The sequence below is a fragment of the Apium graveolens genome, chromosome 4 (genome assembly GCF_009905375.1).
Source record: "Apium graveolens cultivar Ventura chromosome 4, ASM990537v1, whole genome shotgun sequence".
Classification (NCBI taxonomy): Eukaryota; Viridiplantae; Streptophyta; class Magnoliopsida; order Apiales; family Apiaceae; genus Apium; species Apium graveolens.
The window spans coordinates 116,048,892-116,062,515 of NC_133650.1; the positions used below are offsets into that span (position 1 = coordinate 116,048,892).

A 13,624-nucleotide genomic window follows, 5' to 3' on the forward strand; every position below is an offset into this window, starting at 1 on the left:
GGACTCAACAAAGAATCCTTTAAAAGAAGTGGACTTTCCTCCTCCAAAAGCTGATGAGAACAAGATTTTAGGCAGAAGTATTGCTTATCTCAAAAAGACCATGGATGAGGCTGTAAGGAGAAATAGAGCTATTATCATTAGAGAGGGAAAGAGCATATGTGTGATGCAAGGACATCCCAAATTCTCAATAGCCAAGAAGGAAGAAGACAAGCAATTAAAGGCTGACAAAAGAGCACAAGCAAAGCTTGAACAACAGCTAAAGTCAAGTCTAGTTGAAAAAGAAAAAGGGATTGAAGTCAGGGGTGAAGACAAGACTACAAACCTAGATGAGGTTTTAGGGAGTATATTTGGTGAGAGTGTGGAAGAAAGAGAGGAATGGCAGAAGGGAAACAGAAGAAAGGCCAAGGCACATAGAAGGAGTGGAGATAACACTGAAGTAACCAAATCTATATCTAAACCACTACCTTCCATGCCTGAACCCCTTGTTGCTGATCCCACAATAAACATCCATGGTGAACCAATCATTCCAAAAGAGGAACCTATTGATTGGGACACTATCAAATTGCCTACCTTTCTAACCACTCTTCCACTACCAAAGAAACAGAAAAGAAAACCAAAATCTACACCTCCCATAACCTCTAAGAAATTCACTCAAAAACAAAAACCTAAGCCTAAGTCACCCATTTCTAAAGATGATTATGTTCACATCAGTGACATAAAAGAAATTTCAGACATTGAACTCTATCTGGATGAGCTGGAGGATGTAAGGGGAATAGCTGCCTACAGACAGCTACCAGAGAGATTAGTGTTCAGATATAAAGGAGCTGGGGAAAGAACATGGCCTCTCCACAGGATTCTGGATGAAGGCTACTCTACCTTGATTAGAGTCTATTCAGCTATACAAAAGGATTCTGGCTTTACCAGAACTGCCAAGACTGAAATTCTCAACAAGATAGCCAATATAAGGAAAACTTGGAGGGAACCCAATGCTTTACCCAGGACTTTACTCATTCAAGAAAGGGAAATGAAAATTCACAAATCACCTCATTGGTTGATGGAATTTAGAGATGATAAAGGAGTCAGAAGATTTTTCAGACTTGAAGACCAACTCAAGATTGCCAGCAATGAAACTCTCAAAGAAATGCAATCTAAGTTGGATGTCAGTGTTGAAGATGAAGCTGAATTCTTCAGACAACTCCAACTCCAAATTGAGGAAAATGACAAAAGGCTAGGAAAGAAAACCAGGGAACAAAGAAGAAAAAGATGATTTGCTCAGACTAAAGGAGTGTCCTTGGAAACACTGTAAATCTTCAATTACCTCCTAGTACATACACTTTTGCAGCATTTTTAAATTTCTACTTAGTTTCAATTCATATATCTGTTAAGTGTTTTGTTATCATCAAGTTAACCCTGAATTTATGCCTACAATTCTTATAGACATAAATAGGGGGAGATTGTTAGGAATGTATGTGCATTAGTTTGATGATATGTCTAACAAAATACTTAAGTAGAAATTTAGTGTCTGTAGCCTCAACGGATAATACCACTTTGGCTATCCGTTGATGGTGTAGCTTTACTTAGAAATAAGTCTAGTGTTGTAGCATATTTCAGTCTCTGTATTTAAAATGTAATTCTTGGAAGTTGAGAGAAACTATGAGTCATGTTGACTACTAGATGATATGCAGATAGGAAGGCCAATTGTAAATACTTCATGCCTTGTAATTTTGTATAAGTGAAGTGGTATCAACGGATGACTTAAAGACCTTCAACGGATGAGAAGCTAAGCTTCAACGGATGTCTCTAAAGCTTCAACGGATAAAGTCATCAACGGATAACATCCTTCAACGGATGAGTGCATCAACGGATGAAAGCTTCAACGGATAACATCCTTCAACGGATGAGTGCATCAACGGATGAAAGCTTCAACGGATGTTCTGATGATTAGCCGTTGATAAGGGGTAGTTGTACCTACAAACAGAGGCACATGGGTTGATAGAGACAACTGAGATGTGGTAGCCGGATTTCAGGAACAACAGAAAAAGCAGCCGTTCTTCTTTAGTACAAAGATGCAATAGTCAACAAAGTACTAGAGTGAACAGGAAAAGAAGCAAGTGAAGATCTTATTTTATTACTGTATTTTATATTGTTCTTCACTTGTACACTTGGTAGTATATAAACCAAGTAGAAGCTAGTAATTAGATGAGAGTTTTTCCAGAGCTGTTTAGAAAAATATTGAGAGAAAATTCATCTAGTTTGTACTAGGATGCAGCTGTGATCAACATTATTTAATCACAGATTTTCTAAAATACCATCTCTGGTGGAACAACAAATCCACCAGAAAAGTTTTTAAGGTCTGTTGTGTTCTTTACATTTGTGCTTGAATATATATCTGTCTGTATTAGCTTAAAGCAATTCACACACTTGTTCTTCTTGAACACACAACTTTCATAAACTGCTCAAAACTTGAAAAAGTTTTGAGATTTACATTCAACCCCCCTTCTGTAAATCTCATTGTTAGTCCATTAGGAATAACAAAATCATCTAGGAGTACTAGGTCGTCTAAAGGTAGTACAAGCCCCGCTCTAGAGCAAGATACGGACCACTTCGCTGCATCGAAAACTGTTGAAGTTTGTGAAGCAGCGTATAGTTCTTATTCGGGTGATTACGATAAGGATTCTTATGATTTTAAAAAGTTTGTCGTAGATGTTCAACAATCGTTATTTTAGGGCAGTGAGTGCACCAAATTAGAGTCGATGTTGAAATTGCACAAATAAAAAGCACCCTTTAGTATTAGCGATATTGCCTTCACTGAGCAGCTGTCATCAATTGGCTCTTTTCTTCCTAAAGATAACTTATTCCCTGCTAATACATATGAAGCGAAGAAAACTTTATCTGATTTAGGTCTTGAGTATATAAAAATTCATGCGTGTCCGAATGATTTTATTCAGTATAGGGGAATATATTTTGATGCGTCTTAGCATCCTGTTTGCAATCTGTCTCGCTGGAAAGTGAGAAAGAATGGTCAACTTAGGGTCAATATTCGAACCAAGGTTATGTGGTATTTTTCTATCATTCTAAGATTTAAACGGATGTTTAAATCTCCTTCGACTGTTGAACACATGATCTGGAATGCAAACCAACGGATAAATGATGACAAGATGCGTCATTCGGCCGACTCCCCTTGTTGGAGGAATATCGATTACTGCTGGCCTTCCTTTGGTAATGAACCTAGAAATATTAGGTTAGCCTTATCAGCCGATGGCCTAAACCCGTATACCAATGGCTTAACTAATCGATATACTTGTTGACCAGTAGTGTTGATAATATATAATCTTCCTCTGTGGTCGTGCATGAAGAGAAAGTTGATGATGTTAGTTTTTAGTCCACATGAGCCGTGAAATAACATTAGCGTCTATTTACAACCACTGATAGATGATTTGAAAAAACTTTAGGAAGAAGGTGAATCAAACGTATATGATGTGTATACTAAAACACATTTTACTCTAATAGTAATTTTATTGTGGCCATAAATGATTTTCCCCCTTATGAAAACTTTTCGGACTACGTGAATAAAGGTTATAAAAGTTATCCATTTTGTTGTGACGATACAATGACGAAATATTTAAGTCATAGTAGGAAGATGAGCTTCTAAGGTCATCGACGATATTTTCCTAAGCATCACCCTTATAGGAGGCATAAAGCAACCTTTAATGGACATCAGCAATTGGGGAACGCATGTCAACCCCATTCTGGAGAAGAAGTGTTAGTGCGGCAGTAAAAAATTGAATTTTCTTTTGAAAAGGAAGTGAAGAGGTCAAAAAAGTTGGAATATCCATGGAAGAAAAAATCAATTTTTTGTCGAGTTAGAATATTGGAAGTTTCATCATGTTCGCCATTGTATCGATGTAATGGACATCGAGAAAAATGTGTGTGACAATTTGCTTGGGATATTACTAAATATGCGGAAGTCAAAAGATAGTGTGGCTGCCCATCGTGACATGGTTGATATGGGTGTTAGACATGATTTAGCTCTACAAGTAGGTGAAAAGAACACCTATCTGCCTCATTCCCCTTTTACATTGTCAAACCAAGGGAAAAAGAAAATTTTGACCTCATTATTGTCTATGAACATCAAAAATTATGTATCCATGTCTGATTTGAAGATACACGGCTTTAAGTCCATGACTGCCACATCCTCATCCATCAATTGCTCCCCGTTTCAATTCACTTCGTTCTTTCAAAGAATGTTAGGGTCACAATCATAAGACTGTGTTTCTTTTTCAATGATCTGTAAAGCAAAGTTGTTGATGTATCAAAACTTCTTAAGTTACAATCAGATGTAATAATAACCTTATGTGATCTGGAAAAGATATTATCTGCATCATTTTTGATATAATGTTCCATCTCTAGTAAACTACTATTCTTTACAACGCCTAGTATCCGAAGCAAGCTATCAAGCTAGTCAGTTAGTCGAATCCATAGTCCACTTGGTTCAAGAACTGTATTTATGCAGACCAGTATTTTATAGATAGATGTAAGCCTTCAAATGATTCAATAAAGTGCTAAATAGTTATGTATGGAACCGATATTATCCCAAAGGTTGTATGGCAGAAAGTTACTTTAAAGAAGAATCGATAGAATTTTGTACAAAGTTTCTTAGGCAGACATGTACAACTGTCGGTCTTCTAGTTGAGCAAGACCAGAAATCTGGTGGATTATCTGCGGTGCTAATCAAGGTGGTGGAAGAAAAAGAGCGAGATAAAGTGCATCTACATGTCCTTCAAAATAATATTGAAGTGTATCCCTATATTATGTGAGCTATTTTGTTCATTTTTCTGTTCCAATTCCTCATTGTTTGAGGATGTATTTTTGCGGCTATTTTTTATATGTATTTATTGATTCAGAATGCACGAGGAATATTTGGATGAAATATACCGAGGGAAAAGGAAGACTGTGCATTGGCTCATGGGAGAGCACAATCGGCTATTTGCTGGTTGTTTTCAAAAAAAGTATGTATCATAATTAGATCTTTTATTGTGCACTTAAATGGTTGTTAATTAGACTTTGAAATCGACGGCTATTTGTTTTAATAATATAATTGTAAGTCAGTAATCAAATGAAAGAAAATCGCAAAGGTGTTTCAGAAACGATACGATGGTTTGCTAGAAAACCTTCATTTTATATTTTAACTTATCAAGGTTATTCAGTCAACGGATTCCGATATTTTACGAAGGACCGAGATGATGCACGTGTTGTTCAAAAATAGTGGGGTTTCCTGTTATTGTTATGGCGGTCCAATTTTCCAGTGCCAAGCATTTAAACCTCGTAGAGAGCGATATGATCTTTTATGGCGTAATCTTGGAAGTATGGGAATTGGATCGCCATGCGTTCAAATTCCCATTGTTCTTGAATAATGGGCAGAGAATGATAAAGGCATAAAGATCAATAATCTTGGCTTTACACTTGTGGATTTTAATCGATAGGGCCACAAGAAGGATAAATATATCTCTGTTAAGCAAGTCAATCGGGTTTTTTATATTAAAGATCTGGTTGATCCTAATTGGTCCATCATATTGACTTCCATAACTCGAGGCTATCAAGAGCAATATAATAACGATGACTTGGGTGACACAATCATGAAACATCCCCCTTTCTGCTCAAACATCCCTCATGATGTGACTATTAACGATGTTATGCATAGTGTAAGGCCTGATGTTGAGGGAATTTGGGTTAAATAATGATCAATATAAAGTAGCTTTGTGTACTTTCAGTTTCTATGTTGTGCACGTGTCAATTTACTTAAACCAACATGTATATTTTTATGTAATTGTTGTGAGTAAATGAACAACATGCTTCTACTCTTACCATTTTGTGTTATTTTAATTTCATTACGCATTTTTATTCATGTATTATTTATCCCAATTTATGTGCACTTGTGGAGACTGTCTTGTTTACTTACCAGAGTGACTAATGCATATATGATTTTTTTAACAGAGTGAAGGACAAAATGGCAAAGAAACAGAGAACTAATAATAAAGAAAAAATCCAAAAAAGATCCTGACACTTCCAAAGATTCTAAGCAGATGTCGCCGGAGGTCAAAGAATCTTAGCCTTGTGATTAGTTGGATGAACAAGCACCAACAGAACCTCAATCTGAAATACGTGATGTCGAGCAAGCAACTAGTTCTACAAAAAAGGGAGTTGTGCGAGGTGTTTCCTCTCTTCACAAAGTAGAGGTGAAGAAGGCTCAGCGAAAGATATTTAAAAATATTATAGAATTAATTTGGAGTTCTTGTAGGAAATAATAGGCGTACCTTGCAATCCTACATAGGGCACCTGGCCAGGATTATGATTCCTATCGACATAGAAGATGGCCACTTGTGGATCAAGAAATAAAAGAGGAGGCCTCCAAAAAAATATCAGTTTGTCGGTAAAGAACCTTGGACACGATTTGTCGAGAAGAGGGTAGGCGACAAGTGGTCGGTATGTATATATTTCTTAACATGTATTAATTAGTTTGGACAAGTGGCTGGTATGATAATATTACTGATTGTTGTATATTGCACAAATTAAGCAGCCTGCAAGGCGAAAGAGTGTGTAAGTAAAAATATCATCATCGTTTGTCAAGGAAGGAGTACATTGGTTTGCAAGAGGAAGAAGTAAGAACACGAGTAATGTCAATAAAAAATTCAGTTTTTAATAGCACCTTTTAATTTTTTTTTTTCTCATTTTAAACAGATAAAGAAAGGGAAATTAAAGGTCGGAGAGGAACCTGATCGAGCAATATTTTGGAAAAGGGCTTGAAATTCAAAGAATGATGACGAGGAGGTTGATGAAGAACAAGAAGCAGTATTGGCCAAAATTGTGAGTTATTATTTTTTTCTAAATGAGTGAGAGTTTATTATTTTTATAATCAACATAAATGAAAAGTAGGTGCTAGATAATTATTATATATGCCTGAATTAGAAAAAGAAATTGTTCATTTGGTAATTAAGGTTTATTCTTGTTTTATTTCTAAGATGGCTTGCTCGAAAAGAGGGAGAAGGGTGAATTCATACCATCTGGAACTGATGATGTTTCGAATGCGGCACTTAGAACCCCTAAGCATTCAGGCATAGCTCGAAGGGTTGGAGGTTTTGTCACTCCAAAAATGTTCTTTAATCTACCGAAAAGAAAAAGTCTGGACCTTCAAAGTGACGGATTTTGAGCACATAAATACAACGAAAACAGTAATTAAAAACGTGAAAAACCAGAATTTTCAAAACCCACCGCAGGATCCATTCAAAAAAATATATTTAATTCGTATATCAGATTCTTTACCTTAAGAAACTTTATAAATTGGTTGAATAATGGATATCCAAAGATTGTTCAATCACCACGCATCTCGCTCTCGCGATCTACGCTCTATCGGTATCCACACGAATGCATGAACTCAAGGATTGGATGTGTACTAGCACAAACTCGTTTCTTCTTGCTCTCTCCATCTTCTCTCTTCGTGGCTAGGGTTTTAGTAAAAGTCTTGCCCACAAAATCAGCCACGCAAGAGATATTATATAGAGAGTAGAAAATGAATTATAACTCTTAACTAATTAGGAGTTATTATTAATTCAAAATTCCTATTTGTATAATAATTAAGTCACACTTAATTGTTTAACAACTGAATTTCATAATTGATATTAGTAAATTCGAATATCATTATTTATCTAATTAATTAAGCCACACTTAATTAATATTATAAAATAATTCAAACTACTTTAATTTATTTTAAATCCAATTTAAATTAAATAATCCTTCAAGCATTCTTGTGACCCTATAGGTCATTATTATGTTGACAATGAATTTTAAATTTAATTTAAAATCGTAAATAATGAGCGGCATCTAGTAATACATCATTGTTACCCAAGTAATAATAATTGAATCGATGATCGATTAAACATTTCGTGAATAATGTATAATGTAATATAATCCCTTTAACCAAATATTATAGATTAAACTAGAGGCATGTAATGTGTCATACTCATCATAGTTTAATCCAAGTTTCCTTGATCAATGAGTAGACTATCATATCAAATCAATATTTGAGCGTGGCCACGCATTTCATAGTCTAGCTCACACAAGAGGTAAATAATATCACTCCTAAAATAAGAGGGTTAAATCACATCTAGATCATTTATATTTCTCATACGATTCATAATATACCCAATATCCACTTTTATCATTACCCGGTCAAGGATAAATTTTAATGGAATCAATGTATATTAATTCTCATATAGAAATATAATGACTTCAGGTCTTAGGACCATTACATAATTATCACTGTGAGAATTACTTATGACACAACAGACATGTAGAATCTCACATCGGGTTTGTCTAGCACTATGTACATTTACATATGCCTGTGTTTTTTACTTTAGAATCACTATACCTATGATCAATGAGATGTGATCATCAGTCAACAAACACACCAGTCTTAATGCAATATTATTGTCCCTTAATAATAATACTCGACTAGGGACCTTTAGGAATATTGATACTATTCTCATAATCTCATTTCTAATTCACTTACTTAGAGATATAGAATTCATATCATATTTCAAGGATATTTATTAATCTAACATTTATGTCGCAGTAAATTAAGAATTAATAAATTATAAAGGGAATAATCGATTAGACATAAACATTAATAATCCAAATGTCTTAAACTAAAACATTATAGTATTGTCTCTAGGGCACAAACACTAACACAAAGGCAAAGTTGTTGGCCCGAGATCGAGTGTTGGTCGGGGAGTTGGAATGAACAAGGTCGGAGATGGCTGAGCTTAAGGCATTGTTTACTGCATCTAATAATCACTCCCCAAATTTTTCCAACAAAGCAAGTGTCCAAACCCTTGAAGGAAAAGCCAATTCTAAACCACCAGTGGTAAAAGAACTGATTGTGAATGACAATTGTGTTGCTTATGACCACCCTCCTCCAACTGAAAAGAAGAATTATTTCAGATTTATACTTTTTTAACAAATTATTCTATAGATTTCCTAGATAAACATGTATATACTTATAATTTATAATTATAGGGTCTACAAATTTGTGAGCTGACTGTCTATAGCATCGAAAACAAGGTTACTTTTGGTACAATTTCGATGATGAGGAGATGAGTGTTTCAATACATAGAGTGTCGCTAAAGCCTGGACATATTCGTGTGTCGATTGACAAACACATCCAACCAGACGCATTAGTTCATGTGTCGATACCTGGTGAAATAGAACAAGTTCGCGAAGCCGTTGGTTCTCACTTAGCATAGCATGGCCTCGACATTAAGTCAGCCTCCGAACAGTGGTGGTAATTTACATGTGCTTGTTCCTTAATAAAAATTATCATAGGAAGTGTACTTACATTCTGTTTAATTTTTCGTAAAAAAAAAAAGAAAAAAGATGTGTAATCACAGTTAAAAAAGAAAGCTGAAGTGCATCAAATTCGGGATGAGTTCAATCGAGTGAAGGTGAATAGCATAGTGCCACGCCAATACAAGGCATTGTATAAACATGTTATGATATTGATGAAAGTGAATTGGGAATTGATCATGATTCCTTGTAATTATATATATATTGCATGAGAATTTGAAAGCTTTGTTAGAATTTGACCAGATTGGACAAGCTGCGATATCTGATTACATGGCGTAAGTAATTCTTTCCCGTTTTATATGGCTTAGAGCCGGTACTGTTAGGATTGCACAAGAATGCTAGCAATTTTATTTTTCCAACATATGTAGGCACTTGCACAGTACGATTAAGAAGGATAACAAGAATGATGATGTTGTCTTGTTTGGGTTTTTTTATCCTAGAGCCATGTTTACCTTTGATGCTGAATTTCAAAGTTATGTTCCTTGTCAGTTAATAGAGGGTAATCGCATATGTTTCATGACACGTAATCATCGGTAATCATTTCTAATTAAGTAAAACAGTAATTTAGTAAGTTATGTTTTAGGTTATTTTAAAAATAGATGTACTTGTGGAAAATTATAATAATACAGTTATCATTAGATTGTGGTCATAATATGGGATGACGACATTTACATTCTCAATCATTTGCCTCATCCAACGCACTTCCATGAATTGTAAAAAACTTTATCGGAGTAATATATTTGTGTTTCGGCTGGTATTATTTATTTATTTTATTCAAAAACTGATTCTTGACACATTTTAATTATAATATGTAGGACAATAAAATATGTTAATACTCAAAATGGAAGGGGAAATAGAGCACCTAAAATCCAGAATCTTTTAGCAAGTATTTTGTTTTATAAATTGTCATAGTATTGTCTACTTATGATTCAGTTTTTTATCGAGTTGACTTATATTCTTTTTCGAAAAGGGATCCCCAAAACAGCCCAGTGGGGTTGAATATGTTTATGTGGTCATGAAGTACATGAAAGATATCAATACGGGAAAGGAAATTTCTTTTACTACTAAGGTATGTAAAATCATTTAGGAGTCGCAAAATGGTATTTTTGTTAAGTTCACTTCATGTATGCTTGCTGTTATTTTTTGTGTAATTATTTGTGGTATATATAGCACATATATAGGTGAATTTTATTTTAATTTCTCTTTTTGGTTTTAATTTTTATTGGGCGGCCAGGACTCGCAAGTCTTTCACAACAGAGGAGCTGAACGAGATTCTCTTGGAGGCCATCAATTTCATCGAGGATAAATGTAAATTAAATATTTCCTTATGTCTCACTATTGTTAAATCAGTTTGGTTCAAAGGTTGTAGTAAGACGTGGTGGCTGCTTTTGCAATCTTGGGGTTATGTTTTAACAAGGTAGTATTTTGATCGAATTAGTGATAGTTGGTTTCTAGGAAGTTGGTACTATATTTTTGGTAAGGAATTTGGCTTGTTTGGAGAATGTGTTGACAATGGTGTGGCTGGTATATATATCGGATGTTAATTTGGGTTGTTTGACTTGTTGGTTTGTAACTTGGATTTTAGTCGCTAATTAAGTTCTTCTGTTATCTTGAATTTGAGAAGGTTAATATATATATATATATATATTAGTACCTTTGTGGTTTGTTGAATTTTTACTTTATAGTATGTAATATTATTAGTAGCTATATATATTATTTTGGTATATACGAAAGCAGGGGTAACACTGAATTATAGGAAAAATAAACATCACTTCATATATTCAAACTGACGTTAAAAAGCACGAATTGATAACATTTTAATGAAAAAAAACTGATGTATAAATGTTGCAAAGACATATGCCAAAATTGGGCAATTCATTCTTAAAACATGTTTCATACATCACCTATATCATGTAATACCGATGTTAGAAATAATCTTCAACATCGATTTTGGAAAATAATTGATGTTATAACCTTGTATTATTATCAAAATTATAAAGAAACTGATGTTAGTACCACTTAAAGACATCATGGTTTAACTGATAATCGATGTCAATCATGTATTTTAACTTGTGAGTTAGATGTTTAAATAAGCCTAATATTTATAATATTATAATAATAAATTTGCAATTATTCATTTTTTCCCTGAATACTAAAAAAAGACAGCACAAACATCCAAATAAAATTACCATATGTCACTTTAACATCGATTCTTTACAGAAATCATGTTATTGTTAATACAGACATATGGTTTTCTTTTGTGAATGATGTTAATACTCTTATTTAGCTTTTGGGTTAGATGCTAAATATGTCTAATCTTGCTAATATTACAATACTGAACTTTTTATTGCTCATTTATCTTACAAAACAATGATAAACACATCATAATCACATGTATTGTGTTGTCTAAGGTGGCAAAAGACGTCGGCTAAAACCCGATGTCTTTATAAAAATAAAATTAACATCAGTCGTGAAGATATCAATCATATTTTACAAAGACATCGATTTTTATCCGATACCTAAGGCCAAATTTCTAGTAGTGAAAGTATGAAAAATTCACTTATGTTGAGACTTTAGGCTAACCACAGCAGCAACTAAATGAGAAGAAGAATTCACATTATCACTCGTAATACCATGACTGAATTACCATTTTTCTTAGGGAAGAACCTCTTATGTCAATATATATTTCTCTCCAAATTAATAATTTTATAAATTTCTCTCCTTCAGCAAAAAAACTTAGGAACATCTTAATTAAAAAAATGTTTTGCTTCTCTTTATTTTCTTTCTCTGTTTTTTCATTCTCTTCTTCATTAAAAAAACAAAGCACGTCATTAAATGTTAATAATTTAAATAAGATAAAACTTATTTTCATAATGTGGGGGGGTGAATAGTTTCGGAAGAGTTAATCAATTTTGATCTGATATAAGGCTTTAATTTAAATGTCTCAAAGTATTCATTCATCATTTATTCAATATAATTTTTGTAATAAATTGATAATATATTAAATATATTACTGTTTCAGAATTCGACCGGAAAAAAATTAGAAAATTTACCAAAAATACTAAATTTTCTAAGTTTTTTTGCGATTTTACTATCTTCTGATTTTTTTTACAAAAATAGGGAATCAACCAAAATTAACCAGATATGCAACTAGTTGAATAAAAAAATTTTGGTTGATTTAATGTTGCATGTAGTTCCAGAAACTCGTCAAAACTTGCATGCAGTTGATTACAGTTGCCAAAAAACCGTATATTTGCAAATTTATTTGAAAAATAGTATTTTTGCAAATTAAAAAGTATTTTTCAAATTTTTAAAAAAAATGACTGCATTTTTGTAAAAATATTTTTAAACTTGGATATTTTTCAAAAAAACCCAAAAAACTGTATATTTATTAAAATAATAATAAATATTACCTCCTAACTAACTAACAAACTATATTTCAAAAGAAAATGATTGTGAAAGTGTTATGGTTTAACATTTATCGTTAGTAGCGGTTAGGGCCGAGCAAAACCGAACTGAAACCGAAAAACCGAACTGAACCGTGCTAATTTGGTTCGGTCCTGATTTTTCAGAAATTTCGATCTATTCGGTTCGGACCGAATAGACCGAAATAAAATTCGGTTCGGTTCGGTTCTTTTAAAAAATATTTCGGTCCGGACCGAATAGACCGAAAAAACCAAATTATAAATACTATAAATTTATTTTATATACATTTTAAATATATTTTAAAATAATAATCATAATTTTTAATTTGTAATTATATTTCTCCACTCTTATTACTCTATATATCACCTTACTTTAATTATATTTTAGATTTTATAATTTTTTGGTTTCAAATTTTAATACAATTTTATTTTGAAAAAATATTCGGCCCGTTTGGTCCAAAACCGGACCGAACCGGTCCATATTATAATTCCGGTCCGGTTCGGTCCAAAAAAAATGCTAACTCATTTTTTCGGTATATTCGGACCGAACCGACCGAATGTTCAGCCACAGCTGCGGTAGTGGTCCCGGAAGTATGGCCACCTAATAATGCATGTGCTGGAAGGTAATTCAAGCCAGCAATCAGTCTTTATATTCATTCCGTAAGATAAGGTCAACGTTAATTGCTTTCCGCTTCCATCATCTGTTTTCACAACTATAGAATTGACCTACGCTAAAGCAATGAATAGTAAACTTAATCAACTTGTCTAATAAGACCACTCACTCTATTTTTTTATACATG

At 33.5% G+C, this 13,624-nt stretch overlaps 1 long non-coding RNA gene across 1 annotated transcript; it reads left to right on the forward strand.

Annotated features, from left to right (window-relative positions):
* The first annotated feature begins 6,341 nt into the window (after positions 1–6,341).
* On the forward strand, positions 6,342–7,263 carry LOC141716864 (uncharacterized). The gene is made up of 4 exons (XR_012573394.1): positions 6,342–6,483; positions 6,578–6,659; positions 6,739–6,864; positions 7,020–7,263. It is a non-coding gene; the product is annotated as an uncharacterized LOC141716864 (long non-coding RNA).
* Positions 7,264–13,624: the final 6,361 nt, after the last annotated feature.